At 39.3% G+C, this 15,387-nt stretch overlaps 1 pseudogene; it reads left to right on the plus strand.

The window, feature by feature from the left end:
• The window catches only part of LOC149247089 (cation/H(+) antiporter 19 pseudogene), a 165,394-nt pseudogene extending 158,717 nt beyond the window's left edge, over positions 1 to 6,677 (plus strand).
• Positions 6,678 to 15,387: the final 8,710 nt, after the last annotated feature.

The following is a 15,387-nucleotide window of genomic DNA, read 5'->3' on the forward strand; positions in this document are numbered from 1 at the left end:
CTCCACATTGAGGAGCTTTTGGTCCTCCAAAATCATGAAAAGTAACCTGTAACTCTCTCTATACCTTGTCTGCATCACAAGCATCCTGAAAAGGTCTCGCTTCCATCTCCTTCACCTTTTCTCTTCGGAGCCTTAAGCGACGAGCCGACACCTGCTACCTCTGCAACTTGTAGTACATTTTTTTGTAAATTACATGCTTGAATGACATGACCAACTAATGACCCAAAACGTCCCATACTTGCCACGAGTTTATAACACATACTCGGTGGTCAACTTTACAACAAGATGGATGTAATACTCCAGCTATGACAACTAGGCCAACTTATCATTGTTGCTTCAAAAAGTGATGGAAAAGACATCATCACCGCAACACATGGTTTTCATACATAAGGCCAAACACTATTGTTTCGACAAGTGATGGAAACATAACATCACTTTCAGAGTTTTCACATGCAACTCAAAATACGACTCAAAACATGACCAGACATCATTATTGCTGACCAAATGATGGACACATCATCACTTTTACACTTTAAAATGCAAGAAATGATTTACAAAAGAATGACCATGAAACAACATGTCTAGAAACCATTTTTCACTTATCAATGTGAATGGGTCACCTCCTTGAGGTGATTTTCCTTGTCGAACAACTGCTCTTCTCGGTTCACGCACCGACGCTTTGTCTTTAAGGTGCTAATCTGGATGGATCTTCCAACAAGTGGCTCTCTAATGGCCATTTCTATCGCAATGACTGCAGTAGGTTTTCTTCCTCCATATCTGCTTAACCTGTTTCTTTTCATGCTGTTGAGAGGGTCTTTCACGTCTCATGAGTGCTTCCATTCTTTTCCAACACTTAGAAAAGGTATGGTTAGGTAAACCACAAAAGGTACATGTTTTTCAATGCCTTGACCTTCGTTCATTATTAACAACATGATCATAATCAAAATAAACATTTGAAGATCGAAAATGGTTATACCTTCCTTTGTTGTCTCTGATGTCAGTATGGCGATGAGAGCTTGCCTCAGCTCTTTCCCTGTAATGGGCACTGTCATGGGATGATGGGGATGTGTGCCCATCATTCTATTTCCTTGACGATGTCTCAAACGAATCTGACACCTTTGAGCACTCTCCTTTAGTGTATCTCGAGCCTGCAAATCGATGTACATGCACAACCTCCAAAGGTTGAGTTATTCCTTGGTTATTAGCACTAAGTTCTTTCTCCTCGTGCCTCGTCTTTGTAAGGAGCCTCATATTTGTCCCTGTAATTGGGATCTCCAAATCTCCAACAAAAAACACATTATGTGAGGGTGAAATCAAAATGAAATCAACATCTTTTACCTTCTCTTTCGATTTGGAAACTAATGAGGGCTGCTCAGCATCCATCATTGGTGGTTTGCTAACTATCTAAGTGCATTCCCCAACTTCCTTCCTGACATACCCAAGTCCTACCTGACGGGGTAATTCCTCTACTTTGATGGGATTGACAATGCCTTGGCCATTAACGCCCAAGCCTTGCCCTTCATATCCCATTCTTTTCAACAGTTTGGAGCCAATTCATGTGGTATGATTTTCAAACACAGCAAAATCACCATCACAAAACATACATGAAGATGGAGAACTACTTTTTACCTCGCAGGGGTGTCGCTACAACTTTTCCAAGGCCTCGTCCTTTGCTTGCAGCTATAGTAGAAAATTTTATTTTTCCTCTTTCTCTTCATGTAGGCGCATCTTCAACTCATCATTCTCTATTTGAATATTATGTTTGTTTTGCTTCAGTTCTTCCATGGCCTCTTTTGTGGCTTGCAACTGAAGCTGCAATTCCTCCTTTTCCTCTGTTTCTTTTTGTAGAGTTTCATACATAATTTCCACCTTCTTGGAAATGTTGAGCATGGTCTCGTACATCGATTTTTCATTCTCTGTCGTTGCACATTCCATTGTTCACACATCAATTCACATACACGTAAAGACCGCTCTGATACCACTTGATCCAGGTCCGGGTGTCAAGAAGGACCCTTCCAAGACCTTTTACTTTCGTGATGTGTTAAATTGCATTTTAAAAGAACATTAATGAATTCATCTGCATGCAGAAAAGAAGAGGAACATAACAATCATTAGCACATGAAAAACATAAGCATTGATAACGGAGTTCGTCTAGGAGGGACTACGTCTCTAGGCCCCGGTGTCAAGATGGTGTAGGCCGCTACATTAAGTACTGTCAATAAAGATGATGTACACAAGATATGATGTCGCGAGCCTACAAGGAAAAATTCCCTCACGCAGGAGTGGCTCTAAGAGATATTCCACTACTGGAATTCTCAATCAAAAGACTCCTATCAGTATGACACAAAAACATGCATGGTGAGCATCCCGCCAACATGGCACAAAAGGGATGTCAAAACAAAACACATGCATGATGACAACAAGAGTATCCCAGCAACGTAAAACAAGGGATCTCAAAACATAACATGATGAGTTATGACAGAAAGTACATCACATAGAAGATTCCACATCAAATCAAGCAAGGAATCATGACAACATATAATCAATAAGATCTTGCCTCAATCTTAATCAAGGATCTGTGCAGCATAATGTAATAAGAAGAAGTACATGAAAACATTATATACCTCACACCATGGGCCATATGAAGAAGTGGATGAAGAAGTAGATGTTCATATCTTTAGCAAAAACGATCCACGGTGAATACACTATTCACATTGTCGATGCGCAGGCACAACCCGCTACCAATCTGGACTCCGACCTCACTACGAATGGCCATATGAAGAAGCAGGGCATCTGAAACAGAAGTTGTCAAAAGTGTTGAAACTTGCTTCGGTCTCACAGCATTGATCATACAAGAAGAAGACTGCTCTTGACTATGTCGTTGTGGCTCGCTAATCAGACATCTCTGTCTAATCAAGAAGAAGATTGCTCAAGCTTTGTAGCACTCTGGCTACAACTCTGCGGCTCTGCCTGACCCTCTGGTTCTTTGGCTTGTCTTCTCGCACTGCCTTGATCACGCTCTGTGGCTCTGTGGCCCTGCGGCGCTCTATTTTTCAAGCGCCCTAGCCTCCTCATTGGCTCTCTGGCATTCAGGCTTTCGGGCACTCTAGCCCGCGGGCTCTCGGGCCCTTCTAACACATAGGCTCTTTGGCACAGGCTCTCTGGCTATCTCTCTAGCCCTTTCTCTGGCACAGCACCCCTTAGCCCTGGCTCTTAGTTACTCATCATGTTTTATAACACGTTTGATACAAGGCCGCATAAAAATCGGGGGTCCGTTTTGTTTATAATAGAAGTCGTTTGCATAGAATAATCTGCGGGCGCAACAAACCTTTGAAAATATGACTTTTTCCATTTAAGCGATATACACAAAAAACATTGAAAAATCCAAATGTTCGGACTTCAAAATATATAAAATCGGACCTATAAATCCATTCGGTCTGCACTATATCGCAAGTCGAGATCGCAGATCATCGATCGCTGATTGCCGATATCGTCGATCACCGATACGCCAATCATCGATGCGCCGATTTGATCTAGACCGTTGATCTGCTTTCTGATCCAATGGCTGAGATTGCACGTCACGGATCACTATCGCATATCACTGCTGCCTGATGCCGATCGCCAATTTGCCGATCATCGATATGCCGATTTGATCCTGACCGTTGATCTGTTTTCTGATCTGATGGCTAATATTTCCTATCGCTGATCGGCAGATCGCAATCACAATGGCCCAGAGGTCCTGGTCTTATGCCTTGTGTTTTTCCGACCCGATCCGCCAATGCCGATATCGGCTATCGCTACATCGCAGGTTTGAAGTCGCTGATATCACCTATTGCCTTCCTTCCACTGACCCGATATATTGGTGATCACTGATCGGGGGCTATTAAGTCCGCCCTTTGCACGTTTTCCGATGCGATTTCCTCTTTAAAGGCAAAAAACCCATTTTTAGGAGAAAATGCCTTATTTTTCAAAGGAACAAAGGCAAACTCTTTTCGCGATAACTTCATCATCCGGACTCGGATTGAAGTTTCGTTCGCACCTCCACGATTAGGACGACGAGATCTACGCTCTGGTCATGTGTCGACATCATTCTGAGCACTTTGATTTTCGAGAATTCATAACCCTCTTTGTTCTGTGTGTCTTTCTGGAGCCACCTGGATCATGTAATACTTCTCCATTGCAGTATTTATTTGTTTATGAATTTCATAAATGAAATTTAAAACAATTTACCCAAACCATCCACTGTTTTCATATTTTGTTTTTCCCACTTTTGGTATACTTATAAATAAATGAAACTTCATAAAAAAAATCATTTTTCTGTGAAACCATTTACTGGTTTACTTCCTATGGTTTTGGAAACCATGTCTTCAACCATGTTTGGTAACTATGAAAATATATTTTCTCCCTCCTTTTTACTCCTGTAAAAACTTTGGATAAGAAATTATCCAAATTTTCTGTTCATGTGCATTTTTCTATTTATAATTTCTTTCCTCCTTATATTCATAGCATAAAACATTTATTTCTCTACTCTATAAAATTTTATTTTTACCTCTGTAAAATTATTCCAAGGAGAAAACATTTCTTTGTAAGTATTGAAAACTCTATGGTTTGCATTGAAATATACCTCTGGAATATGTATCCTCATTTTATTTGTGCGAAAATATATTTCAATTGTTGGCCTAGCCTCCTCTTCTGTCAAGCTTTCGCCCATAAGATAATTCCAAAAAAATAGAACTGTAAAATCTTCCCTCCATTATCCCTTCTATTATCCCTTCGATGCACACATTATGATTTTTACGCCGTAAGGCGTTTCCCTCTGAGATTAACACCCAAAATTGCCACTGGGCACAAGTCTGCACCCTCCGATCAAATGTTAGACGATTCAAGAATAATGCGCCGTCAGATTAATATAGTTTTAATACAGTTTCATAGTTTAGTTTTAATACATTTTCACAGTTTTAACAATTTAAATGTCGTTTCAGTTTCAGTTTCAATACCGTTTCAGTTTCATCATGCATGTTACAGGCTTTTTGGATTTGTTGGTTTGAAGAAAGAGGAAAGACCACCAGAAACCTGAGCAGTAAGAAGGGTTCGTGAAACCCTCACTGGGTTTTTTCCAGAGGCAGAGCGCCCAGGGAAGAGTTGAATGAGCGACAGAAGAAATTTTCAGCATCCTCCCATATTGTATGGCCTCTTATTTCTGTTAAATTATTACAGTTTTTCCAGTATTATGGGTAGAGACATACAGAGCACCATCTTTTCCCAGTATGATCCCTGAGGTTATCTTTTGGAGTTTATTTTACTTTTAGGTTCTGCGATGAATGAATTGCGTATTAGTTGCCTATCATCTATTTCTTTAACAGAGCAATATATTTGATCTGTGATTTCCATATCTTCTGGACAAGACTATCATTTCCTAGTTTGTTTTATTTTAACAGGTGCTGAATGACAAAACATTTGCAATGCTTGTATTGATGGCTCTGGTCACGACATTCATCACGATCCCAATAGTAATGGCCATATACAAACCAGCACGGAAACAAGTCCCATACAAGCACAGAACGATACAAAGAGATAAACCAGATGAGTTGAGAATTGTAGCCTGTGTACATTGTTCGAGGAACATCCCAGCCATGATAAATCTAATAGAGGCCTCCAGAGGGGTTGGAAAATATGCCCTGCGCCTCTACAGTATGCACCTAGTGTAGTTGTCCGAAAGGTCTTCTGCCATCATGATGGTTCACAAGGCAAGGAAAAATGGTCTTCCATTTTCGAACCACAACCGATCAGAAGAAGACTAGATTGTGGTTGCATTCGAGGCGTACGGACAGCTGAGCAAAGTGGCGGTCAGACCCATGATAGCAATTTCTCAATTTCAGGACATGCATGAGGATATCTGCAAAATTGCGGACCAGAAACGGGCCGCCATGATCGTCCTCCCTTTCCACAAATACCAGCGCGTTGATGGTGTCCTGGAGTCTGTGAACCTAGGATTCAGGACGGTGAACGAGAAAATATTGAAGAACTCACCCTGCTAAGTCGGCATCCTGGTGGATAGGGTCCTCGGGGATCAGTCCCAGGTGGTGCCTTCCAATGTAGACCATAACATTGCGGTTCTCTTCTTCAGAGGTCCAGATGATCGTGAGGCTCTGGTGTTTGGAAGAAGAATGGCAGAGCATCCAGGCATTGCGCTCACAGTCATAAGGTTCCTGCCTGGAACAGAATTCAACCACACTCTCGTCAACCTTACTCCTCTGCCTGCCCATGAGCATGAGACACAACAACAGTACAAATTTTCCACTGCAGAAATGAACAGAGAGCATGAGATTATTCTGGATGAAGATGCCTTAGTCCCTATCACGAAGAAAACCCACTCACCTGATGGTAGTGATGCAGGGAAACCCATTGTGTATGAAGAGCAGGTGATCAGTAACACGGTGCATTCATTTCTGGCAATTGCAAAGAACAACAAGTACGACCTGTTTTTGGTGGGAAGGGGGCATTTTCCATCCCCGCTAGTGGCAGACTTGGCGGATCAAACTGCGGACTGTCTAGAACTAGGTCCAATTGGGGATTTGCTGGCCTCACCAACTGTTCCAATCAGTGCATCAATATTAGTGATTCACCAACATGATGATATTCATACTGATGAAGCGCCCTTCTCAAAAAAACGTTGACTCGACAAGCGCTGTCAGCATTTAATCTGCCCGAGTCTCCTCACATGACAAGGTATGATCGCTTAGGCTTGATAACTTTCACTTTTGTTTATCTTCCTTACTATTTCCATATAGATAACAATGTCTCGAAAAATACTTGACTTTATTATTTTCAATTGGTCTTTTACAATATCTCGGTGGATCCACCTCTAAGATAGCGTCTTAAAAGTTTCACATACTTCCTCTATAACCCAATGAACCTATCACTCTAACATAATTAAACACGAACTATAAAAGACAATTTCAAGAAGATCCATAAAGTAACCAATCGTTCTTCTAACAGCTGACTAATAACTTGGCGTAACCTTGCTAACTACTACACATGAATTAATACGGTGGTATCCCCTCAGCTAGGCTATACAAGACGGTATATAAGTAGGGGTATTGCTCTGATTTATGGCTTTCTCAATATGGAATGAGCATGGTTTCCACTGTCTGCTCTCTTAATATGGAATGAACATGGTGTCCACTGTCTGCTTCTGATATATAGTAAGCCTACTTTGTAGGTCCCAAGTTAGCTGTGGACACAGTGATCTCATAATGCATCATTAGAGATGCAATTGCACACCGTTGACATTAGGAATTATTAAGAATTCTTCAGGCATGGCATTAGGTCATTGGTAGCTTTTCCAAAAGCTAAAGCTAAAATAGCATATCTTATATCTAAACTTTAACACTGGTCTTGCAACCAACATCCCCAATACTACCAAAACAGTAATATCAAAGTGCATCTTACACAAAGAGCAACCAGCACGCTGCATCTAACAAAAGGTGATTGCATGTAGTACATATTTAACTTATTGGAGAGGTGGCATGTACATCTTATTGAAATAGTTATTTGTCTACTAATGTTATAATACAAAAGGTCATGGAAATGCTATAGTATGGCCTCCATTTGGTCTGTTTTTGGATGTTACATGGTACGACTGACTCACTCACGACCAATGACAATATTTAGAATTCAGTCATTGATACATGCAACCGCATTTAATTAGCATTGAGTGGTCAATTAATGTTTTGGCAAGAAATATGAATATTGCAGAAATACGGCTATGAAAATACGATGTTAATGAAGCAACAAACAATTCTTAATTGTCCTTATTTTAATAATGGCCTTCATGGTTGTATTTATGGACTATTTGTAAATTCGATAATTCCTACTTATCCTCCTTGGAATGCCCAAGATTCTCAATTGTAGAAAAAGAAAAGGATAATGCCAAATTTGTAGGGTTCATACAGAGCTCAGCATAGCAATCCCATGATCCTTTGTCTATTTTGAGTACTTTTCCATGCATAAGTAGTAAGTACAGTTAATCTAGGCGCCTCATTCGAACGCATTTGGCACTGGGAATCTGGAGTGATTTCAGTTGTTTTCTACTCAATCATTCTTAAATTTCTAATATACCTGGCATAGAGGATGTTGTATGTATTTTGTAGATGCTAGGGGCAGCATACAGGCCAGCCCCATAGCAATCTGATTGTTCTCACTTGTTTTCTGCATTTGCCTCACCATGCTTGTACTAAAGAAAATTGTGCATAGTATTGGCAACATATCAGTTTATTGTATGACAATGGGAATGTTTCCTTTGATTAGAATTATTCCCTACTCTGTGCTACCCTGTCATGCATCTTTACACGGGTTTTACCTCAAATCTGAGTATGATATGTTACTTGAAATAGCTGGTTGTAATGGCAGAGTTGTTATTTCTTCTCTGTAATGTAAGGTACACCTGAAATCTGACAATGATATATGGTTACACATATACGTAGAACTTGGCCTCATGCTAAGTACTTTGAGGGAATTTTTTACCAATTATAGAATCTAACCCTAAGCTCATTCAAGTATAATCATGATGAATGATTGCATGGCTGGGAAATGGTACCTTCTGTAGAGTTGTTTTCAGTTTACTTTTCCAAGATTTCAAGGGATGTTTTGATGAATGATTATAGCATATTAAATGGTTAGGATATGGCACTTATCCAAGATATTTTGGTATTTCGGGCATGATTTTGTTCTATTTTTAAGAGCAAATGCATGCTCAATAGAAGAGACCTATGAGTTTATTGTCACTGCTCAGTATTTCAAGTTGCTTATCCAAGATATTTTGGTATTTCGGGCATGATTTTGTTCTATTTTCAAGAGCAAATGCATGCTCAGTAGAAGAGACCTATTAGTTTATTGTCACTACTCAGTATTTATTAAGGAAACAATTGAAGGATAAGGCATGGTAAAATCTTCGTCACACGATAAAATCTTCATTATAGGGGGCTCAGTATTCTGGCTCTACATGTCTCCACTATTTAGACGTTGATATATATATCTGCATATATGTGTAAGTAGCATCTCAATGCGTTGCACCCATGACTGTTGTCAAAGAGACCATTCAACAATGTGACTCTCACCAACTTGCTATTTGTGTATGAGTTGAGGGAGTATGTTCAACCAGTGGGAGTGTCTTCTTCTAATAGAAGCTAGTGGTGGTTGCTTCTTAGTAAGAAATGTGGATGACACTCCTTTTGATTGACTCTATGGTCAGAGGGGTTGCCAAAAGTTCTCATATACCTGGTATAGAGGATGTTGTATGTATTTTGTAGATGTTATGGGCAGCATACAGGCCAGCCCCATAGCAATCTGATTGTTCTCACTTGTTTTCTACATTTGCCTCACCATGCTTGTACTAAAGAAAATTGTGCATAGTATTGGCAACATATCAGTTCATTGTATGACAATGGGAAAGTTTCCTTTGATTAGAATTATTCCCTGCTCTGTGCCACCCTGTCATGCATCTTTACACGGGTTTTACCTCAAATCTGTGTATGATATGTTACTTGAAATAGCTGGTTGTAATGGCAGAGTTTCTATTTCTTCTCTGTAATGTAAGGTACAACTGAAGCTCTGACAATGATATATGGTTACACATATACATAGAACTTGGCCTCATGCTAAGTACTTGAGGGATATTTTTACCAATTATAGAATCTAACCCTAAGCTCATTCAAGTGTAATCATGATGAATGATTGCATGGCTAGGAAATGGTACCTTCTGTACAGTTGTTTTCAGTTTACTTTTCCAAGATTTCAAGGGATGTTTTGATGAATGATTATAGCATAATAAATGGTTAGGATATGGCACTTATCCAAGATATTTTGGTATTTCGGGCATGATTTTGTTCTATTTTTAAGAGCAAATGCATGCTCAGTAGAAGAGACCTATCAGTTTATTGTCACTACTCAGTGTTTATTAAGGAAACAATTGAAGGATAAGGCATGGTAAACATGAGCCCTCAAAATGGTAAAATCTTCTCACACAGTAAACTCTTCATCAAAGGGGGCTCAATATTCTAGCTGTACATGTCTCCACTATTTAGACCCTGATATCCATATTTGCATATATGTGTAAGTAGCATCTCAATGGGTTGCACCCATGACTGTTGTCAAAGAGACCATTCAGCAATCTAACTCTCACCAACTTGCTATCTATGTATGAGTTGAGGGAGTATGTTCAGCCAGTGGGAGTGTCTTCTTCTAATAGAAGCCAGTGGTGGTTGCTTCTTAGTAAGAAATGTGGATGACACCCCTTTTTATTAACTCTATGGTCAGAGGGTTGCCAAAATTTCTCATATACCTAGTATAGAGGATATTGTATGTATTTTGTAGATGCTAGGGGTAGCATACAGGCCAGCCCCATAGCAATCTGATTGTTCTCACTTGTTTTTTGCATTTGCCTCACCATGCTTGTACTAAAGAAAATTGTGCATAATATTGGTAACATATCAGTTCATTGTATGACAACAGGAATGTTTCCTTTGATTAGAATTATTCCCTACTTTTTGCCTCCCTGTCATGCATCTTTACATAGGTTTTACCTCAAATCTGTGTATGATATGTTACTTGAAATAGTTGGTTGTAATGGCAGAGTTGCTATTTCTGCTCTGTAATGTAAGGTACACCTAAAATCTGACAATGATATATGGTTACACATATACATAGAACTTGGCCTCCTGCTAAGTACTTGAGGGATATTTTTACCAATTATAGAATCTAACCCTAAGCTCATTCAAGTGTAATCATGATGAATGATTGCATGGCGAGGAAATGGTACCTTCTGTAGAGTTGTTTTCAATTTACTTTTCCAAGATTTCAAGGGATGTTTTGATGAATGATTATAGCATAATAAATGGTTAGGATATGGCACTTATCCAAGATATTTTGGTATCTCGGGCATCATTTTGTTCTATTTTCAAGAGAAAATGCATGCTCAGTAGAAGAGACCTATCAGTTTATTGTCACTACTCAGTATTTATTAAGGAAACAATTGAAGGATAAGGCATGGTAAACATGAGCCCTCAAAATGGTAAACTCTTCATCACACAGTAAAATCTTCATCAAAGGGGGCTCAATATTCTAGCTCTACATGTCTCCACTATTTAGACCCTGATATCTATATCTACATATATGTGTAAGTAGCATCTCAATGGGTTGCACCCATGGCTGTTGTCAAAGAGACCATTCAGCAATCTGACTCTCACCAACTTGCTATCAGATTTTGCAAAACTTCTTAAAAGACAAATACCTTGTTATTGAAGTTCCATCTTCCAAAACTTTAGCTATTGGAAAACTAAGCAAGAATTAATGGCTAGAAAGGTCTCCAATTATAAGAGAGATATGCTATGCATAAGAATATATAAAAGGGCTGAAACACAAGTTGCTCACATAATAAGAAGCACCAAACAAAAACATAAACCATAAATCCTCTTTTTCCTTCACATTAAAAATGGTATTAAGTTTGATTCCATAAAATATTACGAGTTCAGGGCCCAAGGGCTAAAATCTCACATCAGGGGACACAAAAAAAAAAGCACCCCTCTATTGGATAGAGCAAAGGAAATATACACCTCTACGCAGTACTTCTGTCCTTGTTTCCTTTCCAGGACTTTGCTTTGTGATACCAAAATGCAACAAAAGCATTTCAATTATAAGCCAACATTCAAAACGAGTCCACTATCAAAAATGAAATGGAGTTGGAGTTGAAGCTGAGCAAAAAGACTTAGAAAATTAAAAGGCTCAAGCAAGAGATGCTGGTGGAAATCTAATATAAAGATATTCTTATACACATAATTTTGAAAGCATGTCATTGTTCACTGTTACTTATCAACAGATATCATTTACCGACTGACGGTACTCCTTTGCTTTTTTAGTGGAAATTAAGTTTTTGATCAATTCTACAGCCTGATGTTGAGAGTAGCATCTGTTTTTGGACATGTCATTGATCAGGCGTCCCACAGAGCATAGCTTAACCACAAGATACAGAGTATTTGCATCTTCATGAATAACATTCAGTGTGACAACATTAGGATGACCAATTTGTCCCATCCCAATTCTCAGTCCATTTTTTTAAAAAGAAAATCAGTGTTTACTCTGCAGGTTCAAAAATAACTGGGATGGATGTTCATGTCCTCACCACGTTGAACTGAAAGAGAAAGAACAAAAGTAACAAAATTGAGAAGCTGTACTTGAGTAAAAAGTTGAATTGGAACAACATTCCAAAGAGGACCATGAGAATCGCAGATACAAAAGTGAGGATGCCGACTACCCTAACCATTTAGGAACCGCCTGATTTACACCTGAATGTACTAATTTTAGATACGAAGGGGTATGGCTTGTACTAAGCGGATTTAGACCAGTTTAGGTAGGGGCTACATCAGAAGGCACCCAAGGTGCATATTCAATAGATGGAAGGAAGGCTATGATGTACCTCCATTCATCTATCGAAGTGTGGAGACGGCCAAGGACAGACTTGTTAAGACGCATGAAAATCTACTTCAAGGATGAGGTTTTCACACATGGGTTCCATAAAAAACCGAATTTAAAAGACACAGAAGCGTGAAAGAATGGAAATCTTACTTTGCATCTTGTAGGATGTACACCCATTGTATAGAACAGTCAACCTGTAAAAATGATTTATTAGTACTCGACCGAGTTAAAGATTGGCACTTCATTGAAATATCCACGCAGAACCCCTGATGCCCAATGTTCCCAAAAATTTGTTAACAAATGGGAATTATCCCATCATTTTTCGGTATATTAGGCCATCGACATTGGCATACCAGAATATCATGTTGGCCAGAACATGTGGTGACGAGACCCTGTAATACATATGGCAGAGTGCATGTATAAACTTAACGCATGTAGTCGTGAGACCCTGCAATGCATCCGAAATCTAATATCGGACAGAGTGCATGGTGATAATTGTTACAGTTAACTAGTTATTAAAGGAAACATATTAATTTAATTAAATATGAATTAAAATATAAAAGTTGGCCCATGTTACAACCATGTATATTAAAGGAAATATATTAATTTAATTAAATATGAATTAAAATGTAAAAACTGGCCCATGTTACAACCACGTATCTATCAGTGATGAGCACCAACATGCATACATATCACTATTTGACACGGTGATACCTATTGATGGCAACTGGATCACGCTCACGCTGTAGAACCAGGGGGTGTAGGCTAGCTAAAATGCAAGCATGCTCGAGCTAGATAAGAAATAAGGGAGGGGTCGGTTGAAGAAGGTAGGCGCTGGGCATCAGCGATTTGCTACTGTGCTGGGCATCTGTTTGCTAAAAATATTTGAGATCCCTCAAGTAATTTTCTCTCAATTACAAAAAGGATGGAAACCAGATGCAGGGCAGAAGATCCATCAAGTAATTTTCATGCGTATTGGGCAATTGCACTTATAGAAGGATGGAAACCAGACGCAGGGCAGAAGAGCCAACCAAGCTAGGTCGAAGAGAAATAGAGAAATAAGGTGGAATATAACGCAGGTTGCATGGTAGGTATAACGCTTACAGGTTAGCAGGTGTTCTGCGAAGTCTAAGCCCGACTAATAACCTGGCCATTTTGACAGGAGAGATAACGCTTATTAAAATCTGTTGCATGTATTACACTTGTCCTCACCATTGAGGTTTGAAGTCTCACCTTGTTCATTGTATCTCACCGCAGAGGGGGAGCTTGAGTTAAATACACTTCCACTTTGCATGCACTGGGGACAGGAGCCTAGTTCTGAGAGATCGCCTGCCCAGTCCAGGGAAGTATTTTTCACTTTTCTAATATGTTCTGGCCGAAACAGTTTGCCACCAAGTCGAGCTGTTGTTGATTTGTTCTGAGACAAGAAACAACAAAGTCATTACTTGGAAATTTGAACACAGATTTCTCTTTCAAATACTAAGCTAGTCCTACGTCGAGCAGGCTCCGAAATCCGCCGCGTAATACCATAAGCACAACCAACCTGAACCAGATGCATTACACTGGATCAAACCGACAGAGGAAACTCCAGCATGATTCCAAAGATGCAACCACCGACTTCAACACATGAGTCTCTATTTCACAGCAATTTTGATTTCAACACATATGTGAGTCCCTGTTCCACAGCAATTTCAAGAATCATAGCGTCTAATATTCTTTTCTCTGCATGGATATGATACACTGTTTTTCGTGTTTGTGCATATGCCACCACTCTTGCAGATATTGCAGCAAATTGTACTCTGATCAGTTGGAATCAGACAGCTTAAATGTATGTGACTGGTGCCTAGACTTAGAAGAAAAGGAAAAAAATAAGAGACAGAAAAGAAATGTTGAATTGGAAGAAATGGATAGTAGGAATACTAAGGACATAGCTGCCAGTGAAGCAAGCACCATGAAGGAAGTTGCATCGATAGCCTCTGAGAAACTCAGGAACGCTAATGCTAAGCTCACGCATAATCCATTCAATGTCTTCATCCATTCAATGGACACCTCCTTACATGCAAACATAAGAGATGGAACCTGGAAGTTGTGGTAGGCAGGAGTGGCAGGCGTAGAAGCTGGCAGGTGTACCCTGGCATACAAGCAGGGCTGATGGTTCCTCAATGGAGCCTCTATTACTCTATTATACCATGCAGCCCATGGAAATCCAAAATAGCGGAGCTAACATTTAGTGCTGTCGAACTAACGCCAACATTAGATTATTTAGTATTTTTACCAGTTTGAAAATATCATGCAAACACAAATATAACTTATGCTTTAGCTTCAGGATTAGCTTCGGTCCTCGGGAAAAGGCCAAATAACATGATTTATCAATATGTCTCTACAAAGTTCGTTTATAGTTGATAAGGCTTCAAACTTCGTTTATAGTTGATAAGTGAGGAGTAAAAGCAGCACTAATAATGCTAAAGTGTTCATTTCCGATTACTATAGTCCATGCCTGGACAACAGGGACTAATAAGAATCGTAATGAAAGAGTAATTATATTTTCTATTTTTCTATTTTGGGTCAGTGGGCATTGAGATGGGTTGGGTAGGTCATAAATTGGTGTGGTCTTTTATAATCAATGTTGACGTTGTATTAACTTTTATGGTAATATAGTCATAAATCTAGTTCGAGAGTCTTTCAAGAACATCAAACGCGTGTAATAAAAAATCCATGTCCAAACTCCAAAAGTTGACCATGTATTGTTGTCGGGAGTGTCGACGAAATTTCTAAAATTGCCATTACTATCGGGAATGTGGCTACCTAGTTTACAGGTATTACACATACGGAGTTGTCATGGCTTAAAAGAGTTGGACATTGGAAATGGTGATTTTCCAATGTTAAAGGAATGGTCTTTAGAGCACTTACAGAGCA

Source organism: Pinus tabuliformis, chromosome 7 (genome assembly GCF_031772625.1).
Source record: "Pinus tabuliformis cultivar Carrire ecotype Pingquan chromosome 7, CPIR1, whole genome shotgun sequence".
Lineage (NCBI taxonomy): Eukaryota > Viridiplantae > Streptophyta > Pinopsida > Pinales > Pinaceae > Pinus > Pinus tabuliformis.